Source organism: Anser cygnoides, chromosome 7 (assembly GCF_040182565.1).
Source record: "Anser cygnoides isolate HZ-2024a breed goose chromosome 7, Taihu_goose_T2T_genome, whole genome shotgun sequence".
Lineage (NCBI taxonomy): Eukaryota > Metazoa > Chordata > Aves > Anseriformes > Anatidae > Anser > Anser cygnoides.
In genome coordinates this window covers 10933701-10947968 of record NC_089879.1, presented here as the reverse complement: position 1 = coordinate 10947968, position 14268 = coordinate 10933701, and positions in this window count along the sequence as shown.

Sequence of the window (14268 nt, the reverse complement as noted above, 5' to 3'; positions counted from 1 at the left end):
TCCTTTATATTACATGATGCTTATTCCTGTCCAACTCTGCAAACTTTGCCTCTGTGCTGGGTACAGAGGGACTCCCTCGACTGTACAGGGGGCCAGTTAACCCAAAGTATTATCTCCTTGTGTAGAGGCTCACTGGGTACTCTTTAGGATCCTTAGCCATCAAAGCATTCAGTCATACTTTTACCATACATAGCCAGGGAAGAAGCACTGATAAAATCACGTTCTCAAGGACTGCCTTCAGAAGCCGTGTATGTGGGCTGCAGCTCTAACTGCAACATCTTTGTCTTTCTTTCCACTACTCAATAGATATCAGATATATCCAAATATTCTCCTACTTTCCAAAAACATTGACCAAAACAGTTCTGTGAGGCTGAGCTGGCTATTGCCCAAAAATATTATATAAGAGCTGTACAGTTCTGACAAAACCAGCAGAACTTCTCTCTCAAGCCCATAACAAGCTACAGAGCTATACTTCCTCCCTCGCTCCCTCTGCAACTCCTCTCTGTCTCTAAAGAAATTTCTCAATTTTCCCTGATGACAGAGCAATAATATACTACTCTTTACAAAGCCAAAAAACTGCTCGTGTTCGACTATAGCACAAAAAGCTGCAAGCCGGGCTTTCAAAAGATAATAATGCTTTAGTGCAGCTACATAGAAGACAAAAATTGTTTGAGGGAAGCAAGATGCCAGAATTAGAAATTCAATGCCGGAAAACAGCATGCATTTCCTGCCACTGTGATGTTATTATATTGAAAAAGCTGCTGCCAGGCCAACTCTTCTGTATCTTTCTTTGCTAAATAGAGAGAATCTACCCAAATGTCAGCCTTTCTCTGCATCTGTTCACCGATCTTCTTAGTAACTTTCAAATAATTGGCCCTAAAAGAATTGCTCTGGTGTAGCTTACTTGTTTACAAGTGCCCTCCTGGATAAACCTCTACCTGATTCATGGCTCTACCTGATTCATCGTGTGACACCGAATCCCTTGTTAATTTGTCATGTTGCTACCTCAAGTGATGAGCTGGGGGGGCTGGTAGCAAAATGGGTGACCAGGAGAGATTTCCTGTCTCTCTTGGCATTGCAGACCAGATGGGCTCAAAACTTCACGGCAAAATCAGGGGTCGAGCTCTCCTCCTTCTCCTCCAGTGGCATGGACTTGCACCACTCACAGAAGCAACCCCATTAGTGTCCCTATCATCCTTTTATCCTTGGTTATAACACAGAGGTGATCTGTGACTGTTCAGAGTGGAAATGTGCTTTCAGGCAGAATTTTGTCTTACTTATCCTTGCACTGAGCTCAATAACTTCTGGCATATATATATATAAAATTTATATATATATATATATATATATATCACATTATTCAGAAATACATCCTCAGAAAATCCAGAGCTGCAGAGTCCAGCCCTACCATTTGTTGCTGTGGTTAATGCAGGCACAGGTGATGGAGGGGTTTCACAGAAAGACCTGCAATTCAGCTCCCACCTTGTTTGTGCCAGCTGAAGCAACTGTATCAAGGTCCATATAATGTCTGTGAGGGGGGAGAAGGTTTGTTGACAGTGTTTAGATCTGAAAAACTGGAGGTGCTGGGTCCTGTCAGTAGTTTCCTCACCAGAGACAGGCCTGAACTGAAGCTCTGTGCCTTTTGCTTTCCCAGCGTTAGGGAAAGCACAGATTTCAAATTGCACTAAAATAATTTCCAAATAAAAATAAAAAAAAAAACATTCACAAATCAAAAGGCCAAATTCTCAAATGTGCAGTAGGTTATAAGCCAAGTAAGTATTGTCACGCCATTGCAGTCCTAAAACTCTTCCGGACGGGGTGAGCTGGGCGACGGGTAAGAGTTGAGCGGTCACCTTATCTCTCTGGAGGGAGGTCTGCTAAAATCAGTCTCGTCCACATCCCGCAGTTAGGAAACTGTGACCCTAGGGACAAGCAAAGCCGGCCATGTCCAGTCACTCTCCCATGACTTGGCAGTGCCTACCGATGTGTGAAATGAGCAAGCGGCCTCCGCAGAGGTCCTTGGGAGCAGCATTTCCACATGGCAAGAAACCATCTGTGCCCCTTGTACTGACTGGCATCTGTGCTAGCAGTCTGAAAGGAAATGCCTGAATGGCTCCTGCCTAAGCATGCTCTCTGCTCGGACAGACCACACAGTCAGGGCTGATTTTTTTGCTGAAAGGATGTCTCTCGTTCTGCTGGTGCTACGCTTCTGGAGAGTGAACCCTATAGGTAGAGGGCATCATGCTCAAGGCTCTGAAGTGAGTGCTTCAAGTATTTCTTTAGGGTTTCAAAAGACAGAAAAAAGTAGCTGTTCTGTTTAACTTACAGCTTTCCCTTCTAACGAGGATGAACTGTTCATTTGGGAAGCAAATGTACGTCTTGGCTGGACATGCAGCTTTAGGATACAATTTTCTGCATTCAGTTTCTGGTGACCAGTGAGGCAAGCTGGAGCATCTTGAGACTGATATTTCTTTTCAGAACAGAACACTCATGAGATAAACTGACACCACTCAGACGAGTGGAATATGGTACCACTCCCACATTCTCCAAAATGAGGCATTCACAGATTGGAATCTCAGAAACCCATTTCTGAGATGTTTGATGCTTCAACATGAGCTCAGCCTTACAAAACTGCCTACATTGACATCCATTATAGTGTTTGCTGCGAAGGAAAGACCTGACATCACTAAGCTTCTTCCACAAAAATTAGTGGCCTTTACTTAAATATATACTTTACTCACACATGTATAAATAAAATCCCCAGAGTTTTTGTCTCAGTCACTTTTTAAAAAAGTAATCCACTCTATCTTTGATTTATTTTTTTTTATTTGTGTCATGTCAAAGCTGGGGATGCTTAGTACACACAAAGCAGGTTGGTTTGCAAGTGAAATATCTATTTTTTGATGTGACAGATGCAGAGTGAACTTTCAGTAAAAAGGTCAGCATTTAGACCTGTAACTTTACAGCTGGTACTTTATGTTGCTACTACAGTTCAGTTTCTTGTTTCTATGTCATCTTCTAATGTTTCCCATGAAAGTTCACCTGTGAGGCAAGTGTACTCAGCAGGAACACTGAGTATATACTCTAGCCATCAGTTATGAATTAAATGATTTCTCTGTAGTGCTAGGAGTATGGATTAATACTTTAGATCTGCACTGTTGCCTAAAGAAGCAGTCCTGTCCTCCCCTGAGCATCTGGCCACATCTTCCTGCACTTGGGCTGGAGAGGATTAGCTTGCTGCCACTCTGAATGAAGGCTTTTTATTTTCAGGGTTGGTTTTCAACTGGATCATCAGGCCAGTCTGGCACTGCACCAAACCCTGTGATGAGCAGTACCACACAAGAGAGCTGATGGCAATGTATGGCAGGAAGGAAGCAGACTCAGATTGGTTTAAACTGATCATTAAACCCTTTAATGAAAGCTGCTAGTCTGTGTTAGCACTGATTCGCCTTCCATGCATGTCATAGCCTTCCTATCTTCAAGTGCTGGTTGGGTTTCCTGCTTGGACTTGTTTACGAGGTCTCCTCTCTCACCAAGGTGCAGGTGTGATGCAGCTCAAGTCACGTTATGGAGCTGAATGGAGACTCCAGTTTTCAGCTGAATGGATCTATCTGGGGATTTACACTGCACCCTCACCCTAAGGTTTCACTTCTTGCTTCTGCTTCAGAGGAACTACAAAGCCTGAAACGAAAGTTAGTTGAAACCCTGATAGGTCACTCATTCTTTTTTCTTTTGGTAGAAAAGGCATCTGAAAGTCAAGCAGCGGTGAAGTGACTGGCCAAGTGGTTCAGAAAGCCTTTCACAAACTTACCAAGCCAAGGTACTGTCCTACATCAGGGCAGAGCTGGCAGCATGACCTTAGACATTGGGTTTGGTGGCAAGAGGTTTGTGCACTTTTAGGGACACCTTCTTCCTGCGCTGGATTTCGTGCTCCAGGTGCTGCGGTGAGTTTCTGCGGCAGGTGGCTAGATGGCGCTGGAACATGCTTGTGTCCTCACGTGGATGGGACTGGTTTAGGATCAAGTCAAGGGATTGTTTTACGGTGAAATAAGAAAAGAAAAAAAGAAAGGTTGCTTTTCCGTGCAGACATGACTTCACGAGTCTCCCATGCAGAGCTGGAGGGAGGAGGGATCTCTGCCGTTTGCTGCATCCCGCAAACTGCAAGCGAGGCTCCTGTAGGGTTGGTGATAACGGAAAGTTGTCTGTTGAGCTGAAGTAGGGTCTGTAAGCATGACTGTGCAGGATGTCCCTTACAGGGTCACCTGGTGGGGAATGGCTCTGCTTCTTGTCTCCTCTGTGCACAGAGTTTCAACAGCAATGACCAGTATGTCGTCAGTGAGACTGCTGTTTTCTCTGAAGAGCCAGGGGCATGATAAAGAGGAATTGCTAGATCTACTATGCTCCTGACATCCAGGGTGTCTTATAAGCAAGGTTTGAGTTCTGTGGTGATCATGGCCTGATATCTGTGATGGGAAATTTTTTCTCCTTTATTTGCTTTTGTAAGAGCACTTTAAGCTTTTCTCACCAACTGGAGCTATCCAAAGCTGTAATAACTGCGTATAGAATTCTATCCACCTCTGTTCTGAGGGTGTTAAATGATTATATTAAAATATGTGCATAGTTTTGGTGACCTTTGATTGTCTGATGCAAGTCCCAGTGTCATCTGGCAGTAGAGCACCAGCACAGGTTATACCTACAGTGGTCCCAGCCACTCAGTGAGACCCCGTGTAGTTTGGAGTGCTCCAGCTGCTCTCCTCCATCAGACAGCATCCTCCATCAGACAGCATCACAGACAACGTGATGTCTTTGGGATGTTATGGAGCCCTGCAAAATGTGAGAGGGCCTCTAAAACTGTGTCGTTGCAAAGCACCTCAGTTTCTTTGCTTGTGCCAGTCATCCATTCTAGAGGCTCTTTCCTGACATAAGGTAGGACCCCAGCTGCAAACATGTTGGATGCATGGCGCTGTAAGACAAAGGGAATTTGTTTCCTCTGTGACAGCTGGCCGATGTCTGTAGCTTGCTGTGTCACCCTCTGGTGACTCGGTTCTCTCCTGAAGGGTTTCCACTGGTAAATTCACAAAACCGTGTTCACAGTGACTATGACCAGACAAAATTTTATTGATTTATGACAAAGTTTTATTTTGTAGGCCTCTCTCACTCGCTGTGTCCTGCCACACTCCTTTTTCCAGCAGCTCTGTGCACGCTGCAGAGCCCCTCCGAGCACAGGCAGAAAGCTCCCTCTGCCAGAGGCCCTCTCCTCTATGCCCACCCATCATCTCCGAGTGCCCGCGGGCAGACACAGCTTTGAGAACAGATTATACAAAAGTTTGAAGTAGTTCATATCTTGGGCAGCTGCCTTCCTCTGCTCGAAAGCCAGCTGAGGGAGGAAGGGAAGGCCTTGGTGGAGAGGTCAGTGAGCAGAACCAGTTCTGGTCTCTGGCCGGGCCCTGACACCTCTGCTTTGTTTCAACAGTCCCCTGCTACTAACAAGTAGCGGAAAGTCTCCAGGGCCAGAGACAGCATTTCTTTCCTTGCTATTAGTACTTGGTAGTGGGTTCGGTGCAACACGCCTGGGACTTAAAGGCCTGTGACAATTCATGGCTCACATCCTAATGCTGAGCTCCTTCTGAGTGCTTTGTGGCACCTGCCTCTCGTAGGAGCTGTGCGTCCTCAAGGGCTGAGTAAGTCAGACGGGAGAATAACTACTTGGTTATGACTAGAAACAACATGAAAAGCTTAGCAAAGGGAAATGGCATTCCTTGTGGGAAGATCTATGAGGCAGCGTTGCAAAGGAAGTGGTTGAAACCCATCTCTTGTGTCACTGCAGGCTGGGCCGAGCAAAGCGCTGAGGCAGGAAACAGTCGTGGGCTACTCACAGATGACCTTCAGGATTACAGCGCCTAAATCCAGGGGCTGAGATCTTCCTTTTCAGAGGAAAACCGGGTGGAAAATCCTACAGCCGAGCAGCCCAATGAAATCCCTGCCTTTTCAGAGGCCTGAGCAAGATTGTCAGTCAGGGACATTCTTCAGAGTGTGCGTAGGGCTTAAGCCTATCGCTAGGTGAGCCTTTTGGACCCGTCAGCAGGAATTTCTGCTGCCTCTGCCTCAGTTCAGCCCACTCTCAGGCAGCAGGGTTAGGGTCGATCGTTAACCTCTTCCGGCCCTCTCTGCTGCAGGAGGCTGGGAGCACAGGCTGTCTGGAGTACTGAATCCTCTGTCTCTGAGGGAAAGGCACTGCCCAGACCGACCATGCCTGCATCTCTCCCACCCCCAGTTATCCCACAACTTTGTTCCCACGTTAGAGCTGCGGAGAGGAAACAGTGAGCTGGACCAAAGGCATTGCTGTTACTTAGTCACTTTGGCCACCAACCTCCTCCTTCCAAACTTTTGTGGAAAGGTAGATTTTTCTGTATATCTCAGCTTTTTTGTTCTGGCCTGGTCGATAGAGAAGCGCACGGGCTGTGGGACCTGCCTTTTGGGTGGGTGTGCTCAGAGGTTGCTTCTAAATTCGGTGCACCCAACGAACCAGACAAACTTTTTTTCCTAAGGGTTTGTCTGCACAGGGAAGTTTACCACTATAATTATACCTTATGTTACACCAGTACTTCTACCCTATATGAATGTTCTTATTTTGAAATAAGTGTGTCCAAACAGAGCTATACCAGTGTTTTTAGCAGTATAATTATGCTAGCAAATTCTCAGTGGAGACCAGCCTTTAGACGCCAATGTCATGTCAGAGGGTCAGAACCATTATCTTCTGATTGCTAGCAATTCTGTGTTGAGTTGTGCTGTTACTTATTTTCACAATCTCATTTTTTTAAACTCTTTCAGAGTCATCTTTAATTATTTCAGGACCTGACATCCACTTTCCCTTCCTCTCCCTCCCACCTGAAATGCTCAGCTTTCTTTCACAGTCTGAATTTGATGGCAATGACGAGTGCAGTTTGATAACCTGGCAGTTCTGAAAAGCGAGTGCAGAATTTCCTTACACACAAGCCCCTTCGGAAAAGGCTTGTATAACATGTGGCTCTCCCCACAAGCCCAGCAGCAGTGCACTTAGCAATTTAGGCTCAGCATTATTGTCAATATCTTTTGCAGATGGCAACAGCTTGTTCCACGTGAGAGGGATGGGAAATTGCCTAGCATACTGCCCTTATGTACAAGTTTAATTGAGACACCTTTGGAGGGACTCTGTCGTTAATTAAGAATCACAGTTCCCTTCAGGATATTGATGCAGGCTGTGCTCGCAACGTGTGCAAAACCACGACGCTCGGAAATATGTTTGGCACAGCAAACAAGAGACACGCGGCATCCTGAAATCCTCCACCTGAGGAAAAATCGATGTTGCTTTCCTTGCGGTGCTTACGAACATCAGCACCCAGCAGACAGGAAATCTTACGAAAGGAAAGAGCAATAATTTAACAGATCATTATCTGTATTCCGTTATGGACATAAGGCCCATTTGGTTGGGCAGCGCAGACATGAATTAGAGTGGCCCCAGTCAAGGGTATGCCTGCGCAGTCACGTTCCCTTGCCAAGGCTTAAGTGATACGGAGATGGTCCTTGCTAATGCATCTAAATGGCCTGAGGAGCCCAGCAGCTCCCCGGCCAGGCTGAGCTGCCATATGACTGTCTGCATCTGACCACGTAGCCGCTTCCTGTGGTAAGGGACGGCGTGTGCTGGCATCTGCGTGCCTGCACAGGCTGTGGTGACTGCAGCCAGAAAAGACGAGCGAAGGATCTTTTCTGAGAGGCGAAGGCTTGCGCATTGTCTTGCAGTTGTCTCATTTCCCACTCATCCCCCACAGCGAATGCGGACACCTGGGCTGGGGCTGGTTCCCAGATTCGTGCCCATGCAACCGTATCGTCCTGGGCATGGTTTTAGTGAGATGAGAAGTGGTTCATAGGAAATACGCAGGGTCAGTTGTCTGCTGCTAAAAACCTTGTGAAACGGAGACCTGAAAAAAGGTTCAGGTTCCAAACTTTTTTTTTTTCCCAGCTACATTCCCTGTCCCCCAAGAAAACCTCGTTGCTTCTCTCCAAAATCTGACTTCCCAATGGGCAGAGGAAGAGCTCCATGCCTCTAAATGGCATCCACCATAGCCTATCCCAAAGAAAGGAGCTTTTTAAAGGAGGCAGTAGGAAACCCTAAAGGGGGCAGTAGGAAATGATTTACCCCGCTCTGTTGCCCACATAGCCTAAAGGGGCTGCTGGGCTTCATAACCCTAAGTGACCGCTTGGAGGTCAGTGCTGGTGTCCTTGAGCTTGCCTGCTCAGGAGAGGTGCTTCCTGCTTCAGTGGTGGCTGGATGGTTGGGAGGTTGTGCTGCAAACACCAAAATGCCTGAGTTTTAGTGGGCACAGCCTTTGATATAAAATAATTGCAGAATAATTTAAAAACATAGCTGACATTATAGAGGGAGAGCAGCATCTCTTGCAAGCTGTGGTGGGTTCTTTTCCATTGGCAGATGTCTGGGCTATCCAGAAGCAGAAGCTGAGTTATTGGGTGGACTTCAAGGCAAGTCAAAGTCTCTCTGGGCTCCAGGAGCAGACTGCAGCTGGGCAGTTGAAGCCTGAAGCTTTGGGATCTAGGTAACTTGCTGGAGAACGAAGCTTGACTTTGGCACCTTCAATCCTTTCATTAGGGTAAAATTAATAAGATAGTCTAACTTCAGGTCTTTGCACTGGGTGGTGCGAAAGTCTTTGCACTTCCCTCTGGGGACAGCGACAGGACCCGGGGGAACGGCATGGAGGTGGGACAGGGGAGGGTCAGGCTGGGGGTTAGGGAAAGGTTCTGCACCCAGAGGGTGGTCGGGCACTGGGACAGGCTCCCCAGGGCAGTGGTCACAGCACTGAGACTGACGGAGGTCAAGAAGCATTTGGACAACACTCTCAGACATAGGGTCTGACTTTGAGGGGCCCCTCTGTGGAGGCAGGAGTTGGACTCAATGATCCTTGTGGGTCCCTTCCACCTTGGGCTGTTCTATGATTCCATGAAAGATACATGCACATGTAATCAGATGAGCTAAATTTGCCAGTTTTGGTCCCAGTTTGAACTGCTATTTAATATCACACATACTCAGACCTGTAGGTCTGGTTTACTCTTCTCTGGTGATTATTGAATAAAAATCAGATTTTAGCCAAAGGCTGTACTGGAAATCCCAGGGCTCTTGGATTTGGCCTGGCTATATGTCTGATAATGTAGGATGGCTCAAAATGAAAGGCAAGAACAGTTGTGAGGAGAGCCCACCACCTCAGCAGCAGAAATGACAATAAACAATGGTTATTTCTTCCCTGTTACAGGTTTTGCAGGATGTCCTAATTACCTTGACATTATTAGTGCGGAAGTTGTGCTCTATCCACCCACTAAGTACAGGAAACATGCCCAGTCTGTAATTCTATCCTTCACCTCACATGCCTCTGATGGGATGGAGTCTGAAAGGAAACCGAATAGCCTGGAAAGGTTAACCAGACAGAGAGAAATTAACCCTTTCATTTTCACTCACCGCCCATTATTTTTTGAAAGTAGAGTTGGTGGGTGGGGAGCGGGGAGGTGCCGTGGGGAGAGATTGTTTGCTTCTAGACCCAGAGAAGTCTTGGAGTATTAAATCTGCTCTTCTCAAGCTGTCACGAGGGATGCTGTTATGCAGCCTATATCCTTCATATGTACTCAGAAAGCATATGGAAATTTATTTATCAGTTTGTCGCTGATTGTTTAAATTATTTAAAACAGTTTATTTGTTACAGATTATTTATTATTATGTCAGTCAGACTGAAACCAACGTTGGAAGCTCGTGTCAAATTGTATAAAAGCGGGGTTCAAGACATTGCAGAAATCAAAAATTTTGCAATCTAATACATGACATGTAATACATTAAAGAGAAAGGTACAGAAGAGGGGACTGTGGTCGTACAGTTTCAAGCCTGTGCGTTATTTCCTAAATAAGCCAATTTGCAAGAAATATTCACAATCAAAACCACCCTGGCCTTGCCACTGTGGACGGATTGTCTCCTCCCTGCGCCCTGGTTGCAGTGGGTGCCCAGAGAGCAGCAGCTCGTGGAGCAGGGATGCTCTGCTGGTTGTACCGAGGGGGCAGGAACAAACTGAATCAGCATTCAGCGTGCCAGGATGCTCAGAGGTATTTGCAGTGGAAGGGCATGGAGTCTGGTGAGAGAGCAGACAGAGGAAAAAGGAATACGGTGGGGCACAGATGGATTGTGAAGGGCTGTATAGGTCTGGATGGCATGTTTGAATTTTGGAAGGGGAAGCAATTGGAAGATACTTACTAAGGCAAGGGAGGCCGCAGACACCTTGACAAGCAAGGAAGCTGGAATTTAAACACACAGGCTGAGTCGACTTGTGTGCATTTCAAATGCTGCTCTAATTTGTTTCTATAGGGCAACAGGGATTAAATGCAGGTAATCCCTTCACAATGGGGTAATCCGTACAGGTGAGTCAGTTAGCATCAGGATTGAATAAGTGTAGAAATAATTGATTAAGTATGTCAGAGTAAAGGGGTGGGAAGAAATACTGAAGAGTGGAGCAAAATATACTCGTAGAAATGTTTATTCCCTATGATAGCCATTCAGTAAGAGACTGAGCACAAATAAGGTTGCACTGCCTTATTTGCACACCAAGTATGTGCACACGATCCCCTGCACAAGAAAAAAAAAGGATTGGTCGTGTTTATATTAATAGGGTGAAAGAGAGCCTTGCCTTTCACTGTTCACCCGTCCTACATTGTCTGTGAAGAAAGAGGCTGGTTTATAAATTTGGTGCATTTAACTATGCCAGGTCTTTTTACGAGCCATCCTGGTGTTCTGAGGCTTTCTGTCTCCGAGGGGTCTGCAGGGGCAGGGATGCTTTTTGTGCTGAGTTCTGAGGCTTGCCATAGGAGGGACCTGCTACGTAGGAGGCTTGGCTTTTGTGCGTGTTTGCTCTCTGTGTTTCCCATTCAGACGTAAAAATCATTCTGCTTGAAATTACCCATCTGGTCTTTGTGACTGAGGACAAAGCCATAAAAAATCAGGATAGATTCTCCTCCCCTGCCTATTCAATACCGTGTACTTCAAAATTATAGTCGGCACTGAGGGCGGACTTTTACTTGCATTTGAACACTTCCCTGAAATATTTGCTGAAGCAGAGTAGTAAGTGAGGGAGGGGGAGAATGTAAATTCCCAAAAGCAGTATGAATCCTGAGAACTTCAGGCCTGAAAATGTTGTAATAGAGTTATTTGTGGGTTAGAGCTTTTCTCAGGAGCAATTTCACAAAGCCAGGAATTAGGTTTACATGAAATGCTCACTTTGAAACCATGACTTGTATGGCTTGTGGTGTTATGCTTTGTGGGTGGCTTTTTTGGTTGTTTGTTTCATACGGAAAAAGCCAAAAAAGAGCAGAATTTTCTCTTCATCCCACTTGAAAAGACTCATGTTGAAAAATTCAGAATGTAATAGAAAAAAAAAATGAATGTTTCTGAGCTTCCCGAATTCCCTCTGTTATGTTTCTGTATCTCTGCTGATAAGCCAAGTAAGGATGCTTAGCGCAGGGGAGGAAGAAGGGGCCAGCCCGGTTGTATCCCTCTTCTTTAACTCGACTCCAACTTTTCAAAATCTCAGCCTTCACTATTGTGTTTCAAGAAACTTGCAGACTAAGCACCTCCGGATGATTCAGCTGACAAATTTCTTTCTGTTTTCAGAACTCGTTACTAAGAAAAGCCAAAATGCAGTTTTCTGGTTGCAAACCTTTTTCAAGGACAACTGCCTCTTACTCATTTCGTAACCCCGTGTTTGCATTTGAGATCAATTGCTCCTGTCACCGGGTGACCGGTGGAACTGGACTAGCAGGCTCCTTTCTGCCAGTGCCTTTTATTAATCTGTCAGAAAGAGCTGCTGCGCTGCAAGCATGTCCTGGAGAAGCACAGGTCACAGTTGTTTTCCTGCTCCTCCCTTCCAGCAAAATGGGAATTGTAGGAACAAGTGCCAAGGAAGCTGTGTGAGGAAGTGACAGGGACTTTGCGCGGTGGCTTTCCGACGGCATGGTGTGAGTGCCCTGGGATCGTTCTCTAATTGACGCCTCTGGGCTGCTGCAGGGTGACGCGGTGCAGGAACTGAGCAGGAAAGAGGAATGCGGGAGGTTTTGAAGGCTGATAGTGCTTCCATGAAGCCTGGGGAGCAGGCCTAATAGGCCTCGACCAGAGACCGGGGAAATAACATTTTAGAGACAGACAAACAACCCAGAAAGGCTAATTAGTGAAGCTGAACAAGAGCACGGTGCGCTGAAGCCTAGCTCACATTATGTTTTATTAAAGACTAGCCTAAACTTCTTCTCTTCAGAGTGTGTTTGCATTCTCTGCTCTTGGGCCTCTGTTGCAGGGTGTATTTGAGATGCCAGATCTGAGCGTGATCTAGTTAGCTGGGACATTTCAGCACACGTTGAATGAAATTCCCCACTTCCCTCCTGCCAGTGTCGCTGTGACATTTGCAGCTTTGAAGCAAAATGTTACTTTGAGTTTCCTCTTTATTTCTCTGGAACCCAACAAAGGGGGGGGAACCTCTTTATGCTGGGAAAAATAAAGAAAAATAAATTAACTTTCCAGTAAAGTCACCAAGTGTCAAATCGCTCCAAACCGTTATTAGTCACCTAGGGACCAGATCAGCTGGTGGCCGTTTTGGGAATGCACAAGGGATTTTTTGCAACCCACTATCCCCTGCAGTGGTTGAGTTGCTTGGGGCCCGCCTATGGCCGTGCACAGCGGCGCCGACTACTTAAAACCCAACACATAAACAACAACTGCGAGATTTTCACTAATTCCTAACCAAAACCAGACCCTTCCATCCCTCTTCATAGCTGCCAAATGCTTGAAAAGGTTGAAAAAAACCAAACCGAGCCGTGACACGTGGTGGTTTATTTACTAGCAATTTACTTCCCAGGAGAAAGCAGCTGTGGGCATGCAGAGAGAGGCCGTGCTGCTTCTCCTCAGGGAGAGGATTCCCCACTGCTGGAGTTTCCCTCTCTGACTGCAAAGTGCTCCCTTACATCATGGCCTCACCCTGTGGCCCTCGGAAGGACCAGATTCTGCAAAAGGCGGAGAATCCTGTTAAATCAGCCCTTATGTAAAAGCCCTGGCCAGCCTGCCCGTTTCTGTCCTTCGCCTGCACGTGGACAGCTGATGTTGGAGCTAATTGCATGCTCCTCATCTTCTCATAGCAATCAGTCCCTGCCTCCTCCTCTGTCAGCTTTCCCTTTGTCGTCACTGCTTTCTCCACGCGCTGTCCATCCTATTCCCAGCCTTCCATTCATCGATGTTGTGCTATTATTGGGTGGCCCAGAAATGCAGGCATGTTAAAGGACGGGTACCATAAGAGCTGCAGGGTACATTTCCCTCTATTATTGACCTCCTTTCCCTCTGTGCTGTGAAAACGTACTGAAATATCACCTTCCCATTCTTTGGAGCTTTCAGCCTGCAGTGCTGGCAGGGCAGGAAGATCATTTTTCACCCTGCTTTTGACTGGTCCCTTTCCTCTGCTGTCAGGAGAGACCGTGCTGGTTTAACAACGAGGGTGGTGAAAGCAGAAGTGGATTCTCACATCTGGTTCATGGCGCCTGGAGTGAATCAGACCCAGAGCAGACTGAGCTAGCTTCTGAGGAAACTGGCCTCTAAGCAGAAAACCAGAAATAATTGTGTTTGTGCTTGCACGGCATGTTGCAGTGGCTGCCCTAAAGGTGGTCTAATCCCACAGGGTTCAGGAGTGAGGGGGAGAATGGGGAAGCCTTGATTAAATCGTCACTGAGGTGAAGGTATTTTCAATAGTAGCACTATTCAATTTTTTATAAACGGGTACACATAAAAACATAACTGGTTTCCTTACTGGTGGTATAGAGAACAGCTGGGATTGGAGTAATTAATTTTAAGTTAAACATATGGCCACTGAGCGCAGTTCCGCTACCGCTTCTGTTTCTCTCACGACTGAATTTTGCTCTCGACTGCTCATACAACTTGGGGTGGCAGTGCCGGGATTATTGTTTAGATAGGTTAATTGTTAAAATCTCCCCTTCCAGCCTTATCTGTCTGTGAGGGTTCCTCTCATGCAAGAGACTGGCCACTGGAAGCAGGGCCGGAGGCTGAGGCCTGCCTGCACAGGCATCACCAGCACTGTTGTTTTGAACTCTTCTTTCATCGTGCTTTTCTGGTCCTGTTCTGTTTCAAGCTGCACCTATGTAACAATTATTTGCACTCCGGGCCTTTCTAAATGGGGGGCGTTTCACAGA